Source organism: Equus asinus, chromosome 13 (assembly GCF_041296235.1).
Source record: "Equus asinus isolate D_3611 breed Donkey chromosome 13, EquAss-T2T_v2, whole genome shotgun sequence".
In the NCBI taxonomy this organism is placed as follows: domain Eukaryota; kingdom Metazoa; phylum Chordata; class Mammalia; order Perissodactyla; family Equidae; genus Equus; species Equus asinus.
In genome coordinates, this window is record NC_091802.1 from 41392970 (window position 1) to 41404680 (window position 11711).

The 11711-nt window shown below is 48.6% G+C and overlaps 1 protein-coding gene across 4 annotated transcripts in view; it reads right to left on the reverse strand.

Annotated features, from left to right (window-relative positions):
• ACLY (ATP citrate lyase) overlaps positions 1 to 3075 on the reverse strand; it is a 40607-nt gene extending 37532 nt beyond the window's left edge. Inside the window, exons 1-2 of one of the 4 annotated variants that reach the window (XM_044744342.2) lie at positions 2839 to 3011; positions 1827 to 1893 (exon numbers count right to left, since the gene is read on the reverse strand). The gene's annotated coding sequence lies outside the window, so the exon portion shown is untranslated. Of the gene's footprint in view, positions 1 to 1826; positions 1894 to 2838 lie in introns of all 4 variants that reach the window. The other 3 variants (XM_070483257.1, XM_014833662.3, XM_014833665.3) reach the window with 3 other exon arrangements.
• Positions 3076 to 11711: the final 8636 nt, after the last annotated feature.

Here is an 11711-nt window from a genome sequence, read left to right on the forward strand (position 1 = left end):
AAAGGAGATACCTCCACCAGTGCCCGTGCCCCCAAAGTCCTCCACCCCCACTCACTTCAGCTCCATTTCCCAACCTTCTTGACTCAGACCAGAAAAACTGGTCTTGAAATCAGATGGGTATACCTCCCCCCACCCCACCCCCAAAAGAGAATGCAGCCCAGGGTGGATCAAGCAGAGAAAGGAGGGGGCAGCTTCTGACCACCCTCAGCAGTTTAGACACAGCAGGCACAAGTGATGACACACTCCAGGAGGCACGAAGCCCCTCAGATAAGCCTCTCCAGCAGAGAAGTCTAACAGACACTCCCAGAACAACAAACCCCCAAAACTGGCACCCCCCAAAAAAAACAGTCAAAGACCCAACTTTGGAAAGGACAAGGGTGACAAAAGGGATCTTCTGCAGCTGGAAAATCACAATTTTCTTGAGCCCCAGATGAAACCTTAGATCCAAGAGCTCATCTCCATAAGGTCCTCGGGAGAAGGGTGGGAGAAAAGACACAAGAGGGGGATGATACAGGATAGAAAAGATTTGCCAGTTTACCAAAACAACAGATTTGCCACTAGAGTACTTTGGCTTAGATGAGGAGGCCCTTATATGACAGAATAAAAGTTGGAAAAGAATTTCGGCTCTGCACATTCACCAATGTGGGCTAAGAAGGCTCCTGAACCCAAGGAGTGGACTTGGTGGAGAAAAATCGGAAGTTTAATTGTTCAGCAGGATCTTGAAGTCTCTTAGGGCAGTAGCTCTTGACCTATTTGAGGTGTCAGACTCTTTTGAGCATCTGAAAAAAAGCCCAGAAAAATGTGCACATACCTGACAGTGCCTTTCACTTCAAGGTGCTGATCTATGACTCTGAAGTAATGGCCCAAACCACCAGTTGAGAATATTTGCTCTAGGGGTGAGCCAGGTGGCACAGCAATTAAGTTTGCACACTCCGCTTCAGTGGCCCAGGGATCACCAGTTCAGACCCTGGGTGAGGATCTATGCACTGCTTGTCAAGCCATGCTGTGGTAGGCGTCCCACATATAAAGTAGAGGAAGATGGGCACGGATGTTAGCTCAAGGCCAGTTTTCCACAGCAAAAAAAAAAGGGGGGGGAGGATTGGCAGCAGATGTTAGCTCAGGGCTAATCTTCCTCAAAAAAAAACAAAGAAAAGAGTATTTGCTCTAGTGACAATGGGACTTAAAGTGTATACCAATCCGGGTTTGGGGAGCACCCCACTAAAGTCTTAGGAACTAAATGTACTGTCAAACTGGTGACAGATGTTTTCAGGGCACAGCTAAGACTCCGGGGGTCCACTTTGGGGCCCCAGGAACTGTTACCTAGTATCAGCTAAACGTGTAAACCATTTGGGGGAAATCATGCCAAAGAACCTGAAAATACACACATACACACTCCAAGGGAGGGACCTGATGAGCTAAACTGGGTCTTTTTTGCAGACAGGATAAGTGACCCAGGACTGAGTTCATCCACAGCAGCCACCAAGGGCAGAAGCAGCCCAAAGCTGAATAAAAGGAGCCTGTTTCCCAGGAACACACCCCTGGGACACAGCCAGTGGAGAGGAATCACTGGGGATGTTTCTTAGGGTCTCTCTCTCTGGGAAGCACAAAAAGCACTCATTTTAAGGTTGTATCTGTAGGACGGGGGTTTTCGAGAGAACAGGCATTCCCTGGAGTAGAGGAGAGGGGCAGAATTCTGTGAGTGTCCCCTACTGCAGCGAGCATGGTGTCAGAGTGAGGGTGGAGACACCAGTTGCCCGGTGTCTGAGGGGTCTTCCCATCACCGTCCCCCAAGTTGCTTAAAAAGCTCTCTAAGAGGTGATAATTACCCCTCTCGACAGCTGGGGTCTACCAGCTGTCCCTCACCCATTTCAGAAATCCAAGGAACTCAGCTGCCTGAAACAGAGAGCAAAGATAAAGGGCGGAGAGAGGAGTGGGCTGTGTGACCACACGGTGCTATGCACGGCTACCCACCATCCTCTCCAAAATCCTCTTCCCAGGCAGACTGCCGGGGACCACCTAATGGCAGAACACCTTGGTACTACACAGTATCTGCCAAGGTTGGAGAGGCCAGCAGGCGCTGGGACTGGCCCTCTGCCAGGCCCGACAGGAGGGCGGCGGCAGCATCCTCACGCTCCTTGAGGACCTTGCCTTAGCCAAGCTCGGCGTCAGGGATGAGGAGGGAGACGGGCACCCCGGTCATCTGTCGCTTGGAGGCCATCTCCAGAGCGAGCAGGGTCCTTCCAGCGCGGCCGTTCCACGGCCAGGTCTTCGCGGCGAGGCCAGGCCCCGGGCACCCTGGGGCAGCCCTGCCCGCATGGCCCGCCGGCCTCGCTCCCTCCACTTCCGCGGGCCTCAGTCGACTCCCCACAGAACTAAGAGGAAGGGCTTGAGCCCGGGTGGGGAGAGGCCAGAGTGGGGCGTGTGGCCACCGCTCTCGCTACTTCCCGGCCCCCGCATCCGGTGGGGGACCCGGATGAGGCAAGAAGTGGCGCGATGACCGCCCTCAGGTGGGGGTGAGGAGCGCCAGGACGGGGCAAATACAATTCAGCGGAGAGAGGAGAAGCAAGACACGGTGGCAAGCCCTATGCAAACTCCCAGGAACTGGAATGTGAGAAAGGGGGGTGGGGGGGACAGTCGACACGCGGCCACCGGCCGAGGTCCCGGGCGAAGGCTAATCTAAAGCAAAGCCCCCCAAAACTTCCAAGTAGGTGCAGGGAGGGGGGCGTGAGCACTAAGCCCGCGTCGGGAGAGGTGGTTCCGGGTTCGGGGCGGGGGGGAAGCAGGAAGCTCCTGGGGCAGGTGGGGGCCCTCCCGCGAAAGCAGCCGCCCCCCACTCACCTCTCCGCGAAAGTCCGTGCGCCGCGCTCCCTCCACAGGCCCTGACTCACGGCCCACTACCCGGAGCGCTCCAACCTCGCCAAGCAGCCCGGGATCCCGCTTTTGTCTGGGCTCTGAAGTGGGAGAAGGGGGGCTTCTCCCCGCCCCCATCGGCACACAGCGCGAGCCGCCCCGCGATTGGTCACACGCGTTCCCTAGCCTGAGCGCCAGGGCTCCTCTCAATTCGCTACTCGGTATGGCCCCGCCTTTGGGGGGGTGGCCCAGGGGCTGCTGGGACTTGTAGTCCAGCTGGCGCGTCCGTCCCTGATGGCGGGCGGGCACCTCCTCTCCCCAGTCCCCAAGGCCGGGGCGAGGTTGGGGGCGGGGCCTCTGATGGGGAGATGGGCCGGGCTACCGCGGGTGGAGAACGTACGAGGCTGGGGGCAGTGGTCTGATGTTTTAGGAGCTGCGTGGCCCGCCGCTCTGATGGGGGCTTTGTCGGGGTGAAGCGTTTGCCCGAACAGGCTGTGGCGCAGCTTTGGGGACCTGGACTCTCCTTCCTCTTTCGCCTTGGGAGAAACTGACGGCCGCATCCTGGCTGCCTGAAATCTGCCACCAGTTGCTTAGACTTGCTTTTTAAGCAGCCCTGGCAGACTGCTTTCCCATTTGCACATGAACCCTCTCCATTAAGTGGGTGGGGCCAGGCCGAGAGATTAGATCAGACCTCCCAATGTGGGATAGGGCGGGGGAAGGGGTGAGCTGGTGGGGTAGGAGAGTGCCAGGCACACCTCACAAGCGTTCCGGACCACACTTCAGGGAGGAGCTGAGAATTCAACGATAGATTCCAGCATAGGGCTGGGGCCATCTCTGCCAGTCTCCTGCTACCCCCGCCCTCCCGGCAATCCCACGCTTAGACACTGGAATGAATGAACTGCTGCCTCCCCTTTCTCCATTACTTGTGAGACAGACTATATTTTCCAAACCAAAAACTGGGACGGGACAACTCGGTCTGACAGGTGCTGGTAAACTCGCGGGGCAGAATATTTGAAATCAGACAGTCCTGGAAACCAGGACGTGTATTTACTGCTTTGACATTCTGGAGCTTCCTTACCTCTACCCCAGTCCTGTAGGTCTCTTAGCAGCTCCCTGACCCTAACAGCTGTCTAGCCCCAGGAAGAAGAATCATGGGCTGACCAGGTCAGGTGAAGGGGTCAGCCCACTGTGCAAAGAATCAGCACGCCTGTGTCCCTGCCAAGCACCAAGGGTCATACTTATACTGCAACAGTGTTTCAACATTCTTGTGGACAAAAACTTCCCCAAGCCCTCCTCCCCTCAATCCAGTTGTAGCAGTACAACTACCAGGAGTAGGGCAGCTAAACTTGCTGCTCATGCCTGAACCAAGTGATCCCTGATGATGTCACTTTCTGGTCCCTTCCCTCACAAGCATCCTTTTGAAATAGCAGTTCTTGGGGCCAGCCCGGTGGCACAGCAGTTACCTTCACACGTTCGGCTTCGCGGCCCGGGGTTCGCTGTCTCGGATCCCGGGTGCAGACATGGTACCGCTTGGCAAGCCATGCTGTGGTAGGCGTCCCACATATAAAGTAGAGGAAGATGGGCACGGATGTTAACTCAGGGCTAGTCTTCTTCAGCAAAAATAGGAGGATTGGCAGCAGATGTTAGCTCAGGGCTAATCTTCCTCAAAAAAGAAAGAAAAGGCAGTTCTTCACTCCTCTTTCCTCTCCTAGAAAATCTTCTCCCCCTTCATGGATTGGGCTCCACCCCTACCAAGAATCTCCCCAAACAGCACAATTTTGGAGAAAGGTCACCTCTCTGTAGGCAAAAAAAACATCTCCTAGAAGGTGCTCCATTTCTGGCCTTGGGGGACAGCAACTCAGGGTCTTCAAGGGTTAGCAGGGAGACGGTAGTCAGGAGGACTCACTTGAGCAGCAGTTTCTGCTTAGAAAGATGCACTCCGGCCGGCCCGGTGGCGCAGCGGTTAAGTTCACACGTTCCGCTTCGGCGGCCCCGGCTTCATTGGTTCGGATCCTGGGTGCGGACATGGCATCGCTTGGCAAGCCATTCTGTGGTAGGCGTCCCACGTATAAAGTAGAGGAAGATGGGCACGATGTTAGCTCAGGGCCAGGCTTCCTCAGCAAAAAGAGGAGGACTGGCAGTAGTTAGCTCAGGGCTAATCTTCCTCAAAAAAAAAAAAAGAAAAAGAAAAATATCATTTTAAAAAAGAAAAGAAAAAGAAAGATGCACTCATCGAGAAACAGGCGTCCGAATATAACAGAAACTGTAACAAACTCTTGGACACCAATTTGGCAATATCAGAAAAAAATTAAAATGCACGTGCCCTTTGCCTCATCAATTCCATTTCTAACAATTTATCCTTCAGATATACTTGCATGTATATGTGAAGATAGGGATCTTTTTCTGTTTTCTTCAACTGCTTTGTCTCCAGCACTTTGAATAGGTCCTGGTACATAGCAAATGCTCAATAAATATTTGCTGAGTGATTTGGTCCCCTATCTAGGTGTTGCTGGGCCCAAGTTTGACTAGTCCTGGGCAGGGGCAACAAGAAAGGAACTGTCCAGGGAGGGAGGGAGGGAGGAGACGTGCTGGCCAGAGGATCCATGAGCCAGCCGACCACTGAGATGTTTCAGTTTTCTCAGTGGTCCCATTCCAGGCCTCTACCTCTAACCCTCAACCGCCCCAGGAAAGACTCTCTCATTCCCCCACTGTGCCTCTACAAAGACTCCTCTGCTGTGAATTAACCGATCTGGGCCCCATCTTCTCATCTTTCCATTTTCTGACTTTAAAGTTCTAAACTCTTCTGTTTTCCCCCATTTGAACCACCTCCCCCCACCTCTAGACTGGGCCCATGTCACTGGACACAGAAGGATATAGGCACCATCTCTGTGCCCAGGCTTTGGGCATGCTACCTCAGTTTCAGAAGGCTTAGACTGCCTAATGAGTCCCTCCTGGATTATAATCCCTTTTAGCTAATATTCATTCAGCACCTACTATGTCAAAGGCCTGGATGCTAAATGCCTCACAGCAGTTTTTAAGAGAGTGAGGGTAGAGTTGGGAGTGACTTTGGGAAGAGGCCAACCCCTTGAACTTGGTGTCATCATCATTTTGCAGATGAGAAACTGACCCTCTGCCACCAGGTCCCTTGTCCTGTTCCCTAACACCTGCTGCAGGAGAGGAAGAGGGAAAGAAAATCACATCCAGGGGGTCTCCCACATTTGACTCTGAGCTCCTCAAGATCCAGGAGTATGCCTTGTTCATTTTGGCATTCCCAGTGTCTAGCACGGGGCCAGGTATATATTAGGCACTCACTGCATGCACGACTGAATAAACACTGAAATGAACATGTGAATGAAAAAGAAATTGTAAGGGAGGGAAAGGGGAGGAGGGTGGAGATTCAGGCAGGAGGAGGGTCTATCTGAGGGCGCTGTTCTAAATCCCCCCTCTCCTTGTGAGATCCAGAGGTAGGGGCTTATGGCAGAGACCCATCATGATCCACCCTATGAAGAACCAGGAGGGTTCTCACTTCTGCAACACTCACTGTTTGCCCAACACTGACCAGCCTCCAACTGGGGCCAAAGGGCCCGTGTGTCCTGGGGAAGCTCCCCAGGGAGGTGGGGTCACAGCCAGCATCTGTGCTTGGGGAAATATTCTCCAGCCAGACCAACTGGCTCCTGGCTGGCCTCTTCCCAAAGTCACCCAACTCTACCCTCACTCTGTTAAAAACTGCTGTGCCTCCTTCTGAAGAGGTATGTTCCTGTGAAATTCCTTGCTCTTTCATGAAGCCTTCCTTCCCCTAGGAAGGCAGTTGACCACTTCCTGTCCTAAGACAGAAGCTGCACAGCTCCTCCCCCACACACATCTCCTACCCTTGACTCTTACTTGACATGTAGAACCTTATCTCTGAATGAGGTTGGTTTTTCTGCTTCTTGTCTCTGTTCACCATGTTCTGTGTTTGAGAATTCTCTCAAGGGCAGGCAGAAGCAGAGGTCATGGTGTACAAATAAGCGTTGCTAGACTCCATCAGGGCCAAAGTCTCTCCCTCGACACCAATCTTAAGAGTTTAGGACAGTGCCCCACCTAGGACATTTGGAGGCCTCATCCCAAGCATGGGATGTGTTCACCTCTCTCCCTCATAACGTAGGTACTGCTTATTCAGGGCTCCTTGATCACAGATTCATACAACATTAGAGCCCAAACGGCCTCAGAAATCCCCTGGTCCAATTCTCTTATTTCACAAAGGAAATACAGGAGAAACCGAAAGAGGAGACCTTACTGCAGATGGGAGGGCCGACTGATGCAACCACTCGGGAAACAGTTTGGCATTGTCTCATAAAATGGAGAGACCCTGCGGCTCTACTCCTGGGTGTGTACCCCGGAGAACCTCACACACATGTGCCAGGAGACACATTCGAGATTGTCCAAAAACCAGACAGGACAGGGCCCAGACTTCAACAGTTGAATGGATGGATGGGTTGTGGTACATTCATACAATGAAAAACTTGACAGCAGGGTAAAATGAATGAATGACAGTTACGTAAAACAACATGAATGAATCTCAAAAACATAATGTTGAGCAAAAAAAAAGTGGAACATAAAAAAACAAATAGAGCATGATTCAATTTACATAGAGTTAAAAAAAGCAAAACTAAATTGCATTATTTGGAATGGGTACAGAGGTGGAAAAACTACAAAGAAAAGCAAGGAAACAATTATCACCAAAAAAATAGAGAGTGGTTCTTCCATTCACCACCTATTTACTGAATACCTGCAACGTGCCCTGTGCTATTCTGGGCACTGGAGCAATGACAGTGAATGAAACAAGCAAAGATGCTCACCCTTGTTAGCCCACATCTTATCAGGGGAAACAGCAACACGCAATCTATAAAATAAAGACAGAAGTTATATAGTATATCAGAAAGAGGTGCTGTGGAAAAAAGAAAACAGAGTAGGGGGTCGGGATTCCCGAATGGGATTGGGAGGGCAAATAGGTTGCAGTACTAAATAGGGTGGTCAGTGTAAGCCTCAACGCAAAGGACAGATTTGAGCAAATACCTGAAGGAGGGGAGAGAGTCAGTTAAGTGGCTGGGAGGGAGCGTTCCAGGCCAATTCAGGCCATCTGGGGCTGAGAGAACAGCCAGAGCAAAGGCCCTAAGCAAGGGGCATGTCTGGCATTTTCCTGTTCAAAGTCAGTAAGGAGGCCAGGTGGCTGGAGCACAGGGAGTGATGAGGAGGGTAGCTTTCATTCTGAGTGAAATGGGGGACTATTGCAGGGTCTTGAACAGAGTGACATGATCTGACTTGCTGTGTTGGGATGTTCTGACTGCTGTGTTGAGAAGGAAGGGGCAGGAGGTGAGGGTAGATTACAGAGACCTAGTTAGAAGGATACTGCAATAATCCAAGAGAGATGATAGGGGCTTACACCAGGGTGGCAATCAGAAAGATGGTGGTTACCTGGGGAGGGGTGGCGGTACAGGGATGGGGTCGTGGAGGGGAGGGGACGTAGAGAGAGCCTCCTGCTGGCAATATGTTTCTTGACTTACCTGTGTCGTGATTACATGGGTGTTCATCTTATAATTATTTATTAAACTGTACATGTATGTTTTATGTATGTTTCTGTACCTATGTTCTATTTCACAATAAAAGAAGTTATAAAGAGGTAACATGAGGAGCCCAGCTAGTAAATGGCTGGGACAGGTTGGGATACAATTCCCGTGCTTTTTACCCTACCAATCTAATCCAAGGCATGGATCCCAGCCCAACTCACCTACATCCTGGTGCTGTGGCTCGGGGTAAATCCTGTTACCTCTCTCAGCCTAAGTGTTTCATCTGTGAAACCAGGAAAATACTGCCTGGCTCCCTCCCTTACTTGGGTGCTGTGAAGATCACAAAGTGCTTTGCAAACTTTGTAAACCAAAGCACACAATATTATTGCTATTTTATTGTTTCTTTTAACAGCTTTATTGATATATAATTGACATACAATAAACTATATATATCAAAAGCGTACCATTTGATGAGTTTCAATATGTTTTCACACTGTGAAAACATTACCACAATCGAGATAATGAACATATCCTTCACCCTAGCGGCCCATCCTACCTCCATGTTCCCAAGAGGCATTGTTTTGCTTTGGGGGCTATACAGATTAAGTTTGCATTTTCTAGAATTTTATATAAATGGAAGCATATAGTCTTTTTCGTCTGACTTCTTTCACTCAGTGTAATTATTCTGAGATTTATCCATATTATATGTACATCACTAGTTCTTTCCTTTTTGTTGCTGAGTAGTTATTATATGGATAAACTACAATTTATTTATCCAGTTACCAGTCAACGGATATGTTTCCAGTTTGGGGCTATTAGAAATAAAGCTGCTATGAATGTTCGTGTACAGCTTTGGTTTCTCTTGAGTAAATTCCCAGGAGTGGAAGGGCAGGGTCATAAGGTAAGCATATGTTTAACTTGTTAAGAAGCTGCCAAACTGTTTTCCGACCATTTCACCATTTTACATTCCTACCAGCAGCACAGTTGCTCACATCCAGTTGCTCAACATCCTTGCCAACACCTGGTAAGGTCAGTCTTTTTTCTTTTAACCATTCTAAGTGGGTGAGTAGTGGTGTCTCACCGTGCTTTTTAATTTGTGTTTTCCTACTGACTAATGATGTTGAGCATCTTTTCATGTGCTAATTAGCCATCTGTATATCTTCTTTGATGAAGTAACTGTTCAAATCGATTGGTCAGTTTTTATTTATTTGTCTTATAGAGTTGTAAGAGTTCTTTATGTATTGTAAATACAAGTTCTTTGTCAGATATATGTTTAAATATTTTATCCCAGTCTGTGGCTTGCCTTTTAAATTTCTTAACAGTGTCTTTTGAAGAACAAAGGATTTTAATTTTTTTTTTTAGACAGATTAGCCCTGAGCTAACATCTGCTGCCAATCCTCCTCTTTTTGCTGAGGAAGACTGGCCCTGAGCTAACATCCGTGCCCATCTTCCTCTACTTTATATGTGGGATGCCTACCACAGCATGGCTTGACAAGCGGTGCCATGTCCTCAGCCCAGGATATGAACCAGTGAACCCTGGGCCACCAAAGCAGAACATGTGAACTTAACCACTGCACCACCCGGCCGGCCCTAGGATTTTAATTTTGATGATGTCAAATTTGTTTTTTCTTTTTCATGCTTTTTGTGCCCTATTATTTTCACTATTTTTTATAATTTTCCTCTTACATTTGTCTTTTGAATTAATTTTTGAATATGGTGTGAGCTAAGGGTCAAGTTTTGTTCTGTTTTGTTTTGGCATATGGCCATCCAGTTGTTCCAGCACTATGTGCTGAAAAGATTATCCTTTCCCCATTGAATTTGCTTGGCAACTTTGTTCAACATTAATTGATCATATTTGTGTGGATCTATTTACGGACTCTCTATTCTGTTCCATTGATCTATGTATCAATCTTTATGCTAATACCAGCACTGTAGCTTTAAAATAAGTCTTGAGGGGCCAACCTCGCGGTGCAGTGGTTAAGTTCATATGCTCTGCTTTGGTAGCCTAGGGTTCGAGGGTTTGGATTCCGGGCATGGACCTACACACTGCTCATCAAGCCATGCTGTGGTGGCATCACATATACAAAATAGAGGAAGACTGGTGCAGATGTTAACCCAGGGACAATTTTCCTTAGGCAAAAAGAGGAAGATTGGCAACAGATGTTAGCTCAGGGCCAGTCTTCCTCACCAAAAAAAAAAAAAAAAAAAAAGTCATGAAAGCAAAACAGAAGTTTCTTTTGTTCTTTTTCAAAATTGTTTTGGCTATTCTAGGTCCTTTGCATTTCCACAAAAATTTTAGAATCAGCTTGTCAATTACTAAAAAAAAGTCTCCTGGGATTTTGATTGGGAATGCATTGAATCTATCAATTTCCTCTTTGCAGGAGGTGGTTATGGGGTTTTTTTGTGCTTTCTTTGTGGGAGGTTTTTTCCCCCATTAACTGCTGGTGACTTCAGCAGCATTGTTCAACTTACCTATGTGCCTGTCTTAACAATCCAGAAGAGGATGAGTTTCCTTCCAGTGCATGGAGCTGCTGCTCCTTACACACCTTGTGAACTTACACACCTCTGGCCTTTGCTCACCTCCTTCCCCACTTAGGTCTCCCGGGCACCATCCCACTCCCCCTCAGCTCAAATGTTACCCCTTCTGTGAAGCTGTCTCTAATTCACCCCAGACCCTGACTGAATCCTCCATTTTTCTGGGCCTCACACCACTCTGTCCTCATCTCCCTCATAGGCACACGAGACTTGGAATAACTTAATATCACTTTGAGTAGCCATTATTGCTTATATGTCTGTCTCCCTGATTACATGGAACTCTTCCACGGAAGGGACTAGGTTCTTTTTCATCTTGGTATTCTTTTTTTAATCAAGCTTTTTATTTCGAGATAATTATAGATTCACATGCAGTTGTAAGAAATAATACAAAAAGTTCCCATGTACCCTTTACCCAGTTCCCTCCAACAGTAACATCTTGAAAAACTTTAGTACAATAACATAACCAGAAAACAGACACTGACACAAGCCACTGCTCTCATTCAGATCTCTGGTTTTACATATACTGATTTGTGTGTATGTGTGTGTAGTTAAGGATGTCTTTTTACTATTTAAACGTTAACAATGATTTACTTGGCTCCTACTGTATGCTAGATAGTTGAATTCTGGAAATACAAGGTTAAGACAAGGTCCCTGCCTTAGTGGAGGTCACAGTCTTGTTGGTGTTGGGAGTTGAAGTTCTAAAAGTAATGTATTAAGGGCGGGGTATTTGTTGGGACCTAGAACCTAGCTCACCTTTTTGGTGAGGAGAGTGAGGGAACG